Raw genomic sequence first — 17419 nt, 5'->3', positions numbered from 1 at the left:
ATAGGGAGGAGGGATAGGTAGGGGAGAGAGATGGAGAATGAGGAGGAGGAGCGATAGGTAGGGGAGAGATGGAGGATGAGGAGGAGGAGGGATAGGTAGGGAGAGAGATGGAGGATGAGGAGGAGGGATAGGTAGGGAGAGAGATGGAGGATAGGGAGGAGGGATAGGTAGGGGAGATATGGAGGATAGGGAGGAGGGATAGGTAGGGAGAGAGATGGAGGATGAGGAGGAGGAGGGATAGGTAGGGAGAGAGATGGAGGATGAGGAGGGATAAGTAGGGGAGATATGGAGGATAGTGAGGAGGGAAAGGTAGGGAGATATGGAGGAGGAGGAGGGATAGGTAGGGAGAGAGATGGAGGATGAGGAGAAGGGATAGGTAGGGAGAGAGATGGAGGATGAGGAGGAGGGATAGGTAGGGAGAGAGATGGAGGATGAGGAGGAGGGATAGGTAGGGAGAGAGATGGAGGATGAGGGGGAGGGATAGGTAGGGGAGATATGGAGGATAGGGAGGAGGGATAGGTAGGGGAGATATGGAGGATGAGGGGGAGGGATAGGTAGGGGAGATATGGAGGATAGGGAGGAGGGATAGGTAGGGAGAGATATGGAGGATGAGGAGGAGGTGGGATAGGTAGGGGAGATTTGGAGGATATGGAGGAGGGATAGGTAGGGGAGATATGGAGGATAGGGAGGAGGGATAGGTAGGGGAGATATGGAGGATAGGGAGGAGGGATAGGTAGGGGAGATATGGAGGATGAGGAGGAGGAGGGATAGGTAGGGAGAGATATGGAGGAGGAGGAGGAGGGATAGGTAGGGAGATATGGTGGATGAGGAGGAGGAGGGATAGGTAGGGAGAGATATGGAGGATGAGGAGGAGGGATAGGTAGGGGAGATATGGAGGATGAGGAGGAGGAGGGATAGGTAGGGGAGATATGGAGGATAGGGAGGAGGGATAGGTAGGGGAGATATGGAGGATGAGGAGGAGGAGGGATAGGTAGGGGAGATATGGAGGATGAGGAGGAGGAGGGATAGGTAGGGGAGATATGGAGGATGAGGAGGAGGAGGGATAGGTAGGGAGAGAGATGGAGGATAGGGAGGAGGGATAGGTAGGGGAGAGATGGAGGAGGGATAGGGGAGATATGGAGGATGAGGAGGAGGATAGGTAGGGGAGATATGGAGGATGAGGAGGAGGAGGGATAGGTAGGGGAGATATGGAGGATGAGGAGGAGGGATAGGTGGGTGAGATATGGAGGATAGGGAGGAGGAGGGATAGGTAGGGGAGATATGGAGGATAGGGAGGAGGGATAGGTAGGGGAGATATGGAGGATGAGGAGGAGGGATAGGTAGGGGAGATGGAGGATGAGGAGGAGGAGGGATAGGTAGGGGAGAGATGGAGGATGGGGAGGAGGAGGGATAGGTAGGGAGAGAGATGGAGGATGAGGAGGAGGAGGGATAGGTAGGAGGGATGGAGGATGAGGAGGAGGGATATAGGGAGGATGGAGGATAGGGAGGAGGGATAGGTAGGGGAGATATGGAGGATAGGAGGAGGGATAGGTAGGGAGAGAAATGGAGGATGAGGAGGAGGAGCGATAGGTAGGGAGAGAGATGGAGGATGAGGAGGAGGAGGGATAGGTAGGGAGAGAGATGGAGGATGAGGAGGAGGGATAGGTAGGGAGAGAGATGGAGGATAGGGAGGAGGGATAGGTAGGGGAGATATGGAGGATGGGGAGGAGGGATAGGTAGGGGAGATATGGAGGATGAGGAGGAGGGATAGGTAGGGGAGAGATGGAGGATGAGGAGGAGGGATAGGTAGGGGAGATATGGAGGATGAGGAGGAGGGATAGGTAGGGGATATATGGAGGATGAGGAGGAGGGATAGGTAGGGGAGATATGGAGGATGAGGAGGAGGAGGGATAGGTAGGGGAGATAAGGAGGATATGGAGGAGGGATAGGTAGGGGAGATATGGAGGATAGGGAGGAGGGATAGGTAGGGGAGATATGGAGGATGAGGGGGAGGGATAGGTAGGGGAGATATGGAGGATAGGGAGGAGGGATAGGTAGGGAGATATGGAGGATGGGGAGGATGGATAGGTAGGGGAGATATGGAGGATGAGGAGGAGGGATAGGTAGGGGATATATGGAGGATGAGGAGGAGGGATAGGTAGGGAGATATGGAGGATGGGGAGGAGGGATAGGTAGGGGAGATATGGAGGATGAGGAGGAGGGATAGGTAGGGGAGATATGGAGGATGAGGAGGAGGGATAGGTAGGGGAGATATGGAGGATGAGGAGGATTAGGGATAGGTAGGGGGAGATAAGGAGGATATGGAGGAGGGATAGGTAGGGGAGATATGGAGGATAGGGAGGAGGCGATAGGTAGGGGAGATATGGAGGATGAGGGGGAGGGATAGGTAGGGGAGATATGGAGGATAGGGAGGAGGGATAGGTAGGGGAGATATGGAGGATGAGGAAGAGGAGGGATAGGTAGGGGAGATATGGAGGATGAGGAGGAGATGGGATAGGTAGGGGAGATATGGAGGATAGGGAGGAGGGATAGGTAGGGGAGATATGGAGGATAGGGAGGAGGGATAGGTAGGGGAGATATGGAGGATGAGGAAGAGGAGGGATAGGTAGGGGAGATATGGAGGATGAGGCGGAGGGATATGTAGGGGAGATATGGAGGATGAGGAGGAGGGATAGGTAGGGGAGATATGGAGGATGAGGAGGAGGAGGGATAGGTAGGGGAGATATGGAGGATAGGGAGGAGGGATAGGTAGGGGAGATATGGAGGATGAGGAGGAGGAGGGATAGGTAGGGAGAGATATGGAGGATGTGGAGGAGGAGGGATAGGTAGGGAGATATGGAGGATGAGGAGGAGGAGGGATAGGTAGGGAGAGATATGGAGGATGAGGAGGAGGGATAGGTAGGGGAGATATGGAGGATGAGGAGGAGGAGGGATAGGTAGGGGAGATATGGAGGATGAGGAGGAGGAGGGATAGGTAGGGGAGATATGGAGGACGAGGAGGAGGAGGGATGGGTAGGGGAGATATGGAGGGTGAGGAGGAGGAGGGATAGGTAGTGAGAGAGATGGAGGATAGGGAGGAGGGATAGGTAGGGTGAGAGATGGAGGAGGGATAGGTAGGGGAGATATGGAGGATAGGGAGGAGGGATAGGTAGGGGAGATATGGAGGATGAGGAGGAGGGATAGGTAGGGGAGATATGGAGGATGAGGAGGAGGAGGGATAGGTAGGGAGAGAGATGGAGGATGGGGAGGAGGAGCGATAGGTAGGGAGAGAGATGGAGGATGAGGAGGAGGAGGGATAGGTAGGGAGAGAGATGGAGGATGAGGAGGAGGGATAGGTAGGGGAGATATGGAGGATAGGGAGGAGGGATAGGTAGGGAGAGAGATGGAGAATGAGGAGGAGGAGCGATAGGTAGGGAGAGAGATGGAGGATGAGGAGGAGGAGGGATAGGTAGGGAGAGAGATGGAGGATGAGGAGGAGGGATAGGTAGGGAGAGAGATGGAGGATAGGGAGGAGGGATAGGTAGGGGAGATATGGAGGATAGGGAGGAGGGATAGGTAGGGAGAGAGATGGAGGATGAGGAGGAGGAGGGATAGGTAGGGAGAGAGATGGAGGATGAGGAGGGATAAGTAGGGGAGATATGGAGGATAGTGAGGAGGGAAAGGTAGGGAGATATGGAGGATGAGGAGGAGGAGGGATAGGTAGGGAGAGAGATGGAGGATGAGGAGGAGGAGGGATAGGTAGGGAGAGAGATGGAGGATGAGGAGGAGGGATAGGTAGGGAGAGAGATGGAGGATAGGGAGGAGGGATAGGTAGGGAGAGAGATGGAGGATAGGGAGGAGGGATAGGTAGGGAGAGAGATGGAGGATGAGGAGGGATAGGTAGGGGAGATATGGAGGATAGTGAGGAGGGATAGGTAGGGGGAGAGATGGAGGAGGAGGAGGGATAGGTAGGGGAGATATGGAGGAGGAGGAGGGATAGGTAGGGGAGATATGGAGGATGAGGAGGAGGGATAGGTAGGGGAGATATGGAGGATGGGGAGGAGGGATAGGTAGGGGAGATATGGAGGATGGGGAGGAGGGATAGGTAGGGGAGATATGGAGGAGGAGGAGGGATAGGTAGGGGAGATATGGAGGGAGGAGGGGGATAGGTAGGGGGAGATGGAGGATGAGGAGGAGGGATAGGTAGGGAGATGGAGATGGAGGATGAGGAGGAGGGATAGGTAGGGGAGATAGGATGAGGGAGGGAGATGGAGGAGGGAGGATAGGTAGGGGAGATAGGTCGGGGGGAGGATGAGGAGGAGGAGGGATAGGTAGGGGAGATATGGAGGATGAGGGGAGGAGGGAGGATAGGTGGGAGGAGGAGGGATATGGATGGAGGAGGAGGAGGGATAGGTAGGGGAGATATGGAGGATGAGGAGGAGTGATAGGTAGGGAGAGATGGAGGCTGAGGAGGAGGGATAGGTAGGGAGAGAGATGGAGGATGAGGAGAAGGGATAGGTAGGGAGAGAGATGGAGGATGAGGAGGAGGGATAGGTAGGGAGAGATGGAGGCTGAGGAGGAGGGATAGGTCGGGGGAGAGATGGAGGAGGAGGAGGGATAGGTAGGGGAGATATGGAGGATGAGGAGGAGTGATAGGTAGGGAGAGATGGAGGCTGAGGAGGAGGGATAGGTCGGGGAGATATGGATTATGGAGCATTCTGACAAACACTAACTTCTAAATACATCCTTTTTAACCAACCCCCTCTCTCAACCCCTCTCCTTCTCCATATCCCACTGCCCCCCCCTCTCCATCCTCCCTCTCTCTACCCCTCTCCCCCAGTACTGAGTGACAGAGCTGTCTGTCTGGTCTCATGAGAGGGAACATTAAATGGACGGTGCTTATTTGGGCAGAGATGATACCTCTCAGGGGATTAAAACTGTTGGATTGGAGTGTGTGGGAGAGAGAGAGAGAAAGAGAGAGTATGTGTGTGTGTCTGTGTCTGTGCGTGTGATGGGTAGTGTCTATGTGTGTAGATGTGCTTTTGTGCGTGTGTGATTCATGGGATATGTCAGGGTTGTTGCCATGGTAAACAGGGTCAAAATAATCTGGTTGGAGTTAAAATGTATTTAGGAAATACAACATATGTGTGTATATGGGTGTGTATGGGTGTGTGTGTTAGTGTGTGTAATATATTAAGGTTGTAGGAGAGACATATCCTCGCCACACTGTAACTTGTCTGTATTGACTGTGTGTTGGAGAGTATTGGCCTGTATTGCCACCTCTCACTACTTGAGGTGTAAACTGAGTTGTTATCGTGAACTATCTCTCTGAAACATGATAGGCTGTCACTCTGCCATTCTACCCTAGGCATTTCTATGTCCTTCTGCCATTCTATGCCAGGCATTTCTATGTTTGACATGTTATTACAAATCTTAAGCAGCACAGGATTAAAGTGAAAGAGGAGGGAGATAGAGGTAATGAACAATATATAGAGAGAGAGATGTAGAGAGAGGGAGAGAGAGAGATGGAGGGAGAGAGGAAGAGAGATGGAGAGAGAGAGATTTTGAGTGAGGGAGAGAGAGAGATGGAGGGAGAGAGAGGAAGAGAGATGGAGAGAGAGGGAGAGAGAGAGAGAGAGAGATGGAGGGAGAGAGGAAGAGAGATGGAGAGAGAGAGATGTTGAGAGAGGGAGAGAGAGAGATGGAGGGAGGGAGAGAGGAAGAGAGATGGAGAGAGGGAGGGAGAGAGGAAGAGAGATGGAGAGAGAGGGAGAGAGAGAGAGAGAGAGAGATGGAGGGAGAGATGGAGAGAGAGAGATGTTGAGAGACCATTTCACTTAGAATGAATTGATGTCCATTACAGTGGCAGATAATGGTTGTTATTACTGAGGCTTAACACACTGTCTGTCTCTGGCTCCCACTTAGGGGAATATTACATCAACTTTCCACCAAACATGCACACAAAACGTTTGTCATGTTCTCAGAACACGTTTGTCATGTTCTCAGAACACCTTTGTCATGTTCTCAGAACACGTTTGTCATGTTCTCAGAACACGTTTGTCATGTTCTCAGAACACGTTTGTCATGTTCTCAGAACACGTTTGTCATGTTCTCAGAACACGTTTGTCATGTTCTCAGAATACGTTTGTCATGTTCTCAGAACACGTTTGTCATGTTCTCAGAACACGTTTGTCATGTTCTCAGAACACGTTTGTCATGTTCTCAGAACACCTTTGTCATGTTCTCAGAACACGTTTGTCATGTTCTCAGAACACGTTTGTCATGTTCTCAGAATACGTTTGTCATGTTCTCAGAACACGTTTGTCATGTTCTCAGAACACGTTTGTCATGTTCTCAGAACACGTTTTTGTCATGTTCTCAGAACACGTTTGTCATGTTCTCAGAACACGTTTGTCATGTTCTCAGAACACGTTTGTCATGTTCTCAGAACACGTTTGTCATGTTCTCAGAACACGTTTGTCATGTTCTCAGAACACGTTTGTCATGTTCTCAGAATACGTTTGCCATGTTCTCAGAACGTTTGTCATGTTCTCAGAATCACGTTTGTCATGTTCTCAGAACACGTTTGTCATGTTCTCAGTTTGTCATGTTCTCAGAACACGTTTGTCATGTTCTCAGAACACGTTTGTCATGTTCTTTGTCATGTTTCAGAACACGTTTGTCAGAACACCTTTGTCATGTTCTCAGAATACGTTTGTCATGTTCTCAGAACACGTTTGTCATGTTCTCAGAACACGTTTGCCATGTTCTCAGAACACGTTTGCCATGTTCTCAGAACACGTTTGCCATGTCCTCAGAACACAAGATATTGTTCTTGACACGTTTCATGGTAACATTGCAGGAAAATTCATGTGTCCAGTTTTTTTGTGGGTTGGGAGAATATTTCACCAATGTCACACTAAACATACACAGAACATGATTTCCATGTTATCGGAATATAAGATATTCATGTTCTAGACACGTTTCATGGGAACGTTGCCAGAACATTTCTGTTTATCAGTTGTCAGGATGTAGCCTCATGGTGCAATTTAAATATATATATATATTTAAAAAAGTTTCATGACACATCACGTCTTGTTACTTCTGCAAAAGCCAATCAAGGTCCTATTGATAAACCGCTGATCCATTCATAGCTGTTTGCCAGTTGGCAAGGTGAAGGATACTCACAAACACACCCAATTGCTTACACCTGTCGAGTCATTTTAACAGGTTAACAAGGCCTACCAACATAAGACAACTATACTGAAAACCCTTAAATTGCTGAAATAAATCAATCAAATCAATGACAGTCAGAATGACTAATGCCATGGACATGGTGGTGTTGAAGGAAGATCGGTGTCCCGAGAGGTTGTGAGATCAGATCCCAGGTGAGGACTGTTGAATAATAATTACTGTATAAATCAACATGCAAAATGTAATCATTTGTCAAATATTTAAATTGAAAAACACTGTATATTAAAGCACTTTGTGTTTGAGTATCCTTGACAACAGACAAAGAGTTCTGAATGGTTCAGTGGTTCAGGGCCTTGGTTGACTTGACAACAGACAAAGAGTTCTGAATGGTTCAGTGGTTCAGGGACTTGGTTGACTTGACAACAGACAAAGAGTTCTGAATGGTTCAGTGGTTCAGGGACTTGGTTGACTTGACAACAGACAAAGAGTTCTGAATGGTTCAGTGGTTCAGGGCCTTGGTTGACTTGACAACAGACAAAGAGTTCTGAATGGTTCAGTGGTTCAGGGACTTGGTTGACTTGACAACAGACAAAGAGTTCTGAATGGTTCAGTGGTTCAGGGCCTTGGTTGACTCGACAACAGACAAAGAGTTCTGAATGGTTCAGTGGTTCAGGGCCTTGGTTGACTCGACAACAGTAACAAGGCGTGATGCGTAATGAAACCAAAACATTTTTTTTATGGAATATTCTCCTGACCCTCAGAAAACTGGACACATGAATGTTCTTGCAAATTTCCCATGAAACGTGCCTAACATCAATATGTTACTGTATATTCTGAGAACATTGCAACCTTGTTCTGTGTATGTTTGGTGGGACGTTGATGGAATATTCTCCCAACACACTGAAAACTGGACACATGAATGCTCTTGCAAAGGCCTAGGAAACATGTCTTGAACATTTAATATTGTATATTCTGAGAACATGGTAACCACATTCTGGGTATGTTCTGTTTGACATTAAGGGAATGTTCTCCTAACTCTTAACTCGAATGCCAATAGGTTCTCAGAAGGTTTTTGCTAACATAGATAGAATGTTCGGTAACACTTTACTTGACGCCCAGTGTCATAATATGTTATGACACGGTCATAACCATGAAATAATAAGTCATAACAGCTGACATAACTTGTCATAACCTGTTAATAATATGGACATAACACTGTCATGAAACATATATTTACACCTGTTGTGACATATATTGTGTTATTGTATGGCTGGCTATATGGCTGGTTATAACACCTACATAAGAGTTTCAAAGCCCACTAAACCTACCAGGGTAGTTACTATATGGCTGGTTATAACACCTACATAAGAGTGTCAAAGCCCACTAAACCTACCAGGGTAGTTACTATATGGCTGGTTATAACACCTATAGTGTCAAAGCCCACTAAACCTACCAGGGTAGTTATTATATGGTTATAACACCTACATAAGAGTGTCAAAGCCCACCAGGGTAAACCTACCATAAGAGTGTCAAAGCCCACTAAACCTACCAGGGTAGTTACTACATATACCTACGTAAGACTGCAAAGCCCACTAAACCTACCAGGGTAGTTACTATATGGCTGGTTATAACACCTACATAAGAGTGTCAAAGCCCACTAAACCTACCAGGGTAGTTACTATATGGCTGGTTATAACACCTACATAAGAGTGTCAAAGCCCACTAAACCTACCAGGGTAGTTACTACATATACCTACGTAAGACTGTCAAAGCCCACTAAACCTACCAGGGTAGTTACTATATGGCTGGTTATAACACCTACATAAGAGTGTCAAAGCCCACTAAACCTACCAGGGTAGTTACTATATGGCTGGTTATAACACCTACATAAGAGTGTCAAAGCCCACTAAACCTACCAGGGTAGTTACTACATATACCTACGTAAGACTGTCAAAGCCCACTAAACCTACCAGGGTAGTTACTATATGGCTGGTTATAACACCTACATAAGAGTGTCAAAGCCCACTAAACCTACCAGGGTAGTTACTACATATACCTACGTAAGAGTGTCAAAGCCCACTAAACCTACCAGGGTAGTTACTATATGGCTGGTTATAACACCTACATAAGAGTGTCAAAGCCCACTAAACCTACCAGGGTAGTTACTATATGGCTGGTTATAACACATACATAAGAGTGTCAAAGCCCACTAAACCTACCAGGGTAGTTACTTTATGGCTGGTTATAACACCTACATAAGAGTGTCAAAGCCCACTAAACCTACCAGGGTAGTTACTATATGGCTGGTTATAACACCTACATAAGAGTGTCAAAGCCCACTAAACCTACCAAGTTACTATATGGCTGGTTATAACACCTACATAAGAGTGTCAAAGCCCACTAAACCTACCAGGGTAGTTACGTTATGGCTGGTTATAACACCTACATAAGAGTGTCAAAGCCCACTAAACCAGGGTAGTTCGTTATGGCTGGTTATAACACCTACATAAAGTGTCAAAACTAAATTCCATGAAACACCATAGCCTACTTGTCAACAGTATGTAACATTTTTAATAGACTATATTAAATGACCATTGTCATTGTGCACACACAGTGACGTCAGACATGCACCTACTCCAATGCTCTGTTGCTGGTGACTGGGATGAATGCAGGAGCATATTTCAGGAGCAGGACAAGACACCCTCTTTTTGACTTATGACTGATATAAGGGCCTATATGGCTTATATGAGTATGATGGTCATAATGCTTCATAGCAGTGTCATAAAGTGTATTTTCTTAGTTAAAGTAAAGTGACACAGTATGGACTTAATTCTTCATGACAGTGATATAAAGTCGGGGTGTATCTTAACATCTGTGAAGAAATTATTTGGGCTACAATTTCTGAGGCTGGTAACTATAATGAACTTCTCCTCTGCAGCAGAGGGAACTCTGGGTCTTCCTTTCCTGTGGCGGTCCTCACAAGAGACAGTTTCATCATAGCGCTTGATGGTTTTTGCGACTGCACTTGAAGAAACTTTCAGTTCTTGAAATTTTCTGTATTGACTGACCTTAATTTAACTTCTCTTTGCTTATTTGAGCTGTTCTTGCCATAATATGGACTTGGTCTTTTACCAAATAGGGCTATTTTCTGTATACTAACGATACCTTGTCACAACAAAACTGATTGGCTCAAACACATTAAAAAGGAAGGAAATTCCACAAATTAACTTCTAATAAGGCTCACCTGTTAATTGAAATGCATTCCAGGTGACTACGTCATGGAGCTGGTTGAGAGAATGCCAAGATTGTGCAAAGCTTTCATCAAGGCAAAGGGTGTCTACTTTGAAGAATCTCAAATATAAAATATATTTGGATATGTTTAACACTTTCTTTTGGTTACTACATGATTCCATATGTGTTATTTCATAGTTTTGATGTCTTCACTATTATTCTACAATGTATAAAATAGTAAAAATAAAGAAAAAGCCTTGAATGAGTTGGTGTGTCCAAACTTTTCACTGGTACTGTCTATTTGTTTTAGGGCTTGTTTTTATTGAGATGGGACAGCGAAGAGGAGAAAGGAAAGGCAGGAGAAATTGTCAGAAGGACACGGGTCAGATTGGAACCCATAGTGGCTGTGGTAGTAACCACTGGACCATACAGGCCATGTATCTCGACAGTCTAAAGTGGTCTCCTGGGGCCCTTTCCTGTGTTAAATAGCTGAACTGGTGGGCGCTATTTCCTATTTGGCATCTATGTTATACCTCACTGTTAGCAGTTGATGTTATTCTTCAATAACACAGACCTCAAAGAAAATCAGGGGGAGGAAAATAGCTTTATTCAAAGAGAACAAATCATGTGGGGAGGTAGATGGTAGATGTTCATTCTCCCCTGTCCTCAGTGATTCTCTCCAGTGGTTCTCTCCACAGAACAAAGGGACAGGGTGTAGTTTTATAACCCCGCCCTAGCCTGTGGTTGATCAATTACAATTCCTTGCAATAACACTGGGCCAATGGCAAAATAACAAGTATCCTGTTTCAGGTTCAATGTATAAACAATTTGGACCAATGAGAACTTGCCATGTAGCTATGAGTCCCGGACTGAAATTCCTCCCATGTGTCTGACCTATTGATCAATACTTCTCTATTACAGAACAAAACACAATTTCCTTTGATCATTAGTAATCTATTGACCTCTCGTCCTCTACGTTGTGTATTTATCTTCAAAATATTCTTACATCACCCATGACTTCAAGTGAATACTACGGATGACGGAGAAACCAGAGAGGAAATAACACTGAACGAGAAGATGAGGAGATGAGTGGAGGAGAATGAGCTGAGAAGAGATGAGGGGTGGTCAGGTGTTTCTAGTGTGAGCCAGAGTCCTGGTGAGAATTGGTTTGTCCTGAGCAGATAATTGCCATTGTGATGTGACCGGCTGTGACACAGCTGAGACCGAATGGAGAGCACATTATGTGTTGTTGGCTGCTGTTCCGCTCTGCTCACTTCTGTGTCTCTAAAGCTATTATATTGTGTATAGAGATATATGTTTCTCTGCTCTCTATTTTCCTCACTCCCGCCAGGTTTAGGCTCTCCTTAGCTCTCTCACTGTGCATAGATGTGTGTGTTTCACAAATGATTTCCAGTTTGACTGGTTACGTGCCATTCGGGCTGGAGTGTGTGTGTGTGTGTGTTTACCCACATAAAAAAATACTATAGTATACTCTAAATAGTGTAGTATTACTATATTTATATACTATAGTATTCACTGTAGTGTTTTTGTGGACTTTACTGTAGTAGGACTGTTTACTGTAGTGTTTTTGTGGACACCACTGTAGTATACTGTAGTATTCACTGGACATTTTAACATTTAACACATGTCATTTAGCAGACGCTCTTATCCAGAGCGACTTACAGTAGTGAGTGCATCCATTTTCATACTTAATATTGATACATAGTTTTGAAAATATATGCACTCATTAAATGACTGTTAAATGACTGTTAAATTGTTAAACTGTTAAACTGTTAAATTACTATTAAATTACTACTGTAAGTAGGTAGAACTGGAGTCTGAACAAAGCTTCTGCTTTTGTATACTACAACATAATATAGTAAGTACAATACAATCGAGGGATACTACAGTGTGTAGTATAGTATTCTACAGTATACTACAACATAATATAGGATATAGTAAGTACTACACATGATTGAGGGATACTACAGTGTGTAGTATAGTATCCTACAGTATACTACATACAGTTGAAGTCGGAAGTTTACACCTTAGCCAAATACATTTAAACTCAGTTTTTCACAATTCCTGACATTTAATCCTAGTAAAAATTCCCTGTTTTAGGTCAGTTAGGATCAGCACTTCATTATAAGAATGTGAAATGTCAGAATAATAGTAGAGAGAATGATTTATTTCAGCTTTTATTTATTTAATTACATTCACAGTGGGTCAGAAGTTTACATACACTCAATTAGTATTTGGTAGCATTGCCTTTAAATGGTTTAACGTGTGTCAAACGTTTCGGGTAGCCTTCCACAAGCTTCCCACAATAAGTTGGAGGAATGTTGGCCCATTCCTCCTGACAGACCTGGTGTAACTAAGTGAGGTTTGTAGGCCTCCTCGCTTGCACACACTTTTTCAGTTCCGCCCACAAATTATCTATGGGATTGAGGTCAGGGCTTTGTGATGGCCACTCCTATACCTTGACTTTGTTGTCCTTAAGCCATTTTGCCACAACTTTGGAGGTATGCTTGGGTTCGTTGTCCATTTGGAAGACCCATTTGCGACCAAGCTTTAACTTCCTGACTGATGTCTTGAGATGTTGCTTCAATATATCCACATAATTTTTCTCCTCATGATGCCATCTATTTTGTGAAGTGCACCAGTCCCTCCTGCAGCAAAGCACCCCCACAACATGATGCTGCCACCCCCGTGCTTCACGGTTGGGATGGTGTTATTTGTCTGGCAAACATCCCCCTTTTCCTCCAAACATAACGATGTTCATTATGGCCAAACAGTTCTATTTGTGTTTCATCAGACCAGAGGACATTTCTCCAAAATGACGATCTTTGTCCCCATGTGGAGTTGCAAACCGTAGTCTGGCTTTTTTTTATGGCGGTTTTGGAGCAGTGGCTTCTTCCTTGCTGAGAGGCCTTTCAGGTTATGTCGATATAGGACTGGTTTTACTCTGGATATAGATACTTTTGTACCTGTTTCCTCCAGCATCCTTTGCTCTGTTGTGCTCTGTTGTTCTGGGTTTGATTTGCACTTTTCGCACCACAGTACGTTCATCTCTAGGAGACAGAACGCGTCTCCTTCCTGAGCGTTATGACGGCTGCGTGGTCCCATGGTGTTTATACTTGCATACTATTGTGTGTACAGATGAACGTGGTACCTTCAGGCATTTGGAAATTGCTCCCAAGGATGAACCAGACTTGTGGAGGCATACAAGTTTGAAGGTAGGCCTTGAAATACATCCACAGGTACACCTCCAATTGACGCAAATAATGTCAATTAGCCTATCAGAAGCTTCTAAAGCCATGACATAATTTTCTAGAATTTTCAAAGCTGTTTAAAGGCACAGTCAACTTAGTGTATGTAAACTTCTGACCCACTGGAGTTGTGATACAGTGAATTATAAGTGAAATAATCTGTCTGTAAACAATTGTTGGAAAAATGACTTGTGTCTTACACAAAGTAGATGTCCTAACCGACTTGCCAAAACTATAGTTTGTTAACAACAAATTTGTGGAGTGGTTGAAAAACAAGTTGTAATGACTCCAACCTAAGTGTATGTAAACTTCCGACTTCAACTGTATTACTATAGCATTATATAGATTTTTATAGTAAGTACTAAGGTATTCTATAGTAAACTGTAGCATTTTGTCATGTGGGGATTTGAGTGTGTTTATGTGTGTATCCTGTAAGTGGTGTCATGTCAGGGTCTAAAGAATCTTCTCTCCTCTGATCGCCGTGGCAACATCTGTTCTCCGTCACAGGGATTGACAGCGTCAGACACATCACATAGCCTGGCCCCGGACACAATGCATGTCTGGGAATTTGCGCTTATTAAGTGTCTGTATTTGTGTGTAAGTGTCTGTTGGCTTGGACATGGGCATACGTGTGTTTGAGTGTGTGTGTGTATGTGTGGTATGGGGTGAGCGTGTGTGAGTGTGTGTGTGTGTGTGTGTGTGTGTAAGGGGTTGGTCTGTCTGTGCCATCTGTCTCCTGCCCCTCTCACTGAGACACTAATTACAGGACTTTACACTTTGCCCTGCTACCCAAGACCACACACACACGCACACACACATGCACACGCACACTCAATCACATACGCACACCAGAGGATGCTGGTGGGAGGAGCTATAAGAGGACAGGCTTATTGTAATAAATGGAATGGAATCAGTGGAACGGAGTCAAACATGTTGTTTTCATGTGTTTTCATGTTGTTTTCATGTGTTTTCATGTTGTTTTCATGTGTTTTCATGTTGTTGTCATGTGTTTTCATGTTGTTTTCATGTGTTTTCATGTTGTTTTCATGTGTTTTCGAGTTTTAATGTCACATGCACAAGGGCAGTGAAATGCCTTTCTGGCCAGCTCAACAATGCACTTATCAATATCAACCTAATACTAAAACACACAATAAGAAATAAAAAAATAGGAGAAAGTAAGAAGCTATACTGTATATATACAGGGTCAGTTCCAGTACCATATTAACAATGTGATAGAGGTAGATATATATAGTGGCCAAGGCTATAGTAAAACTAAATGCATGCTCTTCAACCGACTGCACCTGCCCGTCCGACTTGCATCATACTCTGGGTGGTTCTGACTTAGAATATGTGGGCAACTACAAATACCTAGGTGTCTGGTTAGACTGTAAACTCTCCTTCCAGACCCATATCAAACATCTCCAATCCAAAGTTAAATCAAGAACTGGCTTCCTATTTCACAACAAAAAGTCTCCTTCACTCATGCTGCCAAACATACCCTTGTAAAACTGACTATCCTACCGATCCTCGACTTCGGCGATGTCATTTACAAAATAGCCTTCAACACTCTACTCAGAAAACTGGATATATTCTATCACAGGGCCATCCATTTTGTCACCAAAGCCCCATATACCACCCACCACTGCGACCTGTATGCTCTAGTCGGCTGGCCCTCGCTTCATATTGGTTGCCAGACCCACTGGCTCCAGGTCATCTATAAGTCTATGCTAGGTAAAGCTCCGCCTTATCTCAGCTCACTGGTCACAGTAACAACACCCAATACCTGCTGGAGCATGTGCCCCAGCAGGTATATCTCACTGGTCATCCCCAAAGCCAACACTGTCATGACTTCACCCAATGTCGATGCCTCTCCTTGTTCGGGCGGTGTTCGGCGGTTGATGTCGCCGGTCTTCTAGCCATCGCTGATCCATTTTTATTTTCCATTTGTGTTGTCTTGTTTTCCCACACACCTGGTTTCATTTCCCTCATTATGTGGTGTGTATTTAGCCCTCTGTTTCCCCCATGTCTTTGTGCGTGATTGTTTATTGTCGGTATGTTTCCGTTTATTCCCGGGTGCTGTTTTACCCGTGTTTAGTCGCTATTTTGTTCGCACATTGGGTTTGTTTTTTATTTATTTTTTATTTTTTAATGTATCTGTTATTTTACCAGGTAAGTTGACTGAGAACACGTTCTCATTTACAGCAACAACCTGGGGAATAGTTACAGGGGAGAGGAGGGGGATGAATGAGCCAATTGTAAACTGGGGATGATTAGGTGACCGTGATGGTTTGAGGGCCAGATTGGGTTTTGGCCAGGACACCAGGGTTAATACCCCTACTCTTACGATAAGTGCCATGTGAACTTTAATGATCTCAGAGAGTCAGGACACCCGTTTAACGTCCCATCTGAAAGACAGCACCCTACACAGGGCAGTGTTCCCAATCACTGCCCTAGGACATTGGGATATTTTTTGACCAGAGGAAAGAGTGCCACCTACTGGCCCTCCAACACCACCAGCAGCATCTGGTCTCCCATCCAGGAACTGACCACCGTTACTTTGTGCTATTGCCTTTGTTAAAAGTGCGTTGTTCACTTATCTCTGCTCTCCTGCGCCTGACTTCATGCACAAGCTACACCCACCGCCTGACAAACACCTACTTTGGCCGTCTTTCCTTCTAGTTCTCTGCTGCCAATGACTGGAACGAATTGCAAAAATCGCTGAAGCTGGAGACTTATATTTCCCTCACTAACTTTAAACATCAGCTATCTGAGCAGCTAACCGATCGCTGCGGTTGTACATAGCCCATCTGTAAATAGCCCATCCAATCTACCTACCTCATCCCCATATTGTTTTTATTTACTTTTCTGCTCTTTTGCACACCAGTATCACTACTTGCACATCATCATCAGCTCATTTATCACTCCAGTGTTAATCTGATAAATTGTAACTATTCTCTCCTATGGCCTATTTATTGTCTACCTCCTCATGCCATTTGCACACACTGTATATAGACTTTATTTTTTCTACTGTGTCATTGACTTGTTTATTGTGTTATTGGCTTGTTTATTGTTTATTCCATGTGTAACTCTGTTGTTGTTGTCACACTGCTTTGCTTTATCTTGACCAGGTCACAGTTGTAAATCAGAACTTGTTCTCAACTTGCCTACCTGGTTAAATGAAGGTGAAATAAAAAATAAACTAAGAAAGTGTGTATGTGTGTTAAGTCCTGTGACTGTGCATAATGTAAAAATAAATATAAAATACACGAGTCAACTCAGATAGTCCGTGTAGCCATTTTGTTATTTAACAGTCATGGCTTTGGGATAGAAGCTATTCGGGAGCCTGTTGGTGTCAGACTTGATGCATCAGTACGGAAGCAGAGAGAACAGTCTATGGCTTGGGTGGCTGGAGTCTTTAACAATTTTCCTGGGCCTTCCTTTCACGTCGCCTGATGTACTGAGTGATGTACTGAGTGATGTACTGAGTGATGTACTGAGTGATGTACTGAGTGATGTACTGAGCTGTTTAATGTGTTTGGTACCATTCTATTGATTCCATTCCAGCCATTACAATGAGCCCATCCTCCAATAGCTACTCCCACCAGCCTCCTCTGACCAACACACACACAGGATTTTACACATGGCTACATGGGCTCTACTCCTGCTAACTACAGCAGTACAGACCTGATACTATTACATTGTAAATTCCCTGTGTAATCATTTGG

The 17419-nt window shown here is 45.0% G+C and overlaps 1 protein-coding gene across 1 annotated transcript in view; it reads left to right on the top strand.

Annotated features, from left to right (window-relative positions):
• The window catches only part of LOC135546656 (metabotropic glutamate receptor 5-like), a 130267-nt gene that overhangs the window by 13172 nt on the left and 99676 nt on the right, over positions 1–17419 (top strand). The window lies entirely within an intron of this gene.

The sequence above is a fragment of the Oncorhynchus masou genome, chromosome 9 (genome assembly GCF_036934945.1).
Source record: "Oncorhynchus masou masou isolate Uvic2021 chromosome 9, UVic_Omas_1.1, whole genome shotgun sequence".
NCBI classification, from domain to species: domain Eukaryota; kingdom Metazoa; phylum Chordata; class Actinopteri; order Salmoniformes; family Salmonidae; genus Oncorhynchus; species Oncorhynchus masou.
The sequence above is the reverse complement of the archived record's forward strand: the minus strand, read 5'-3'. Positions and strand labels throughout refer to the sequence as shown.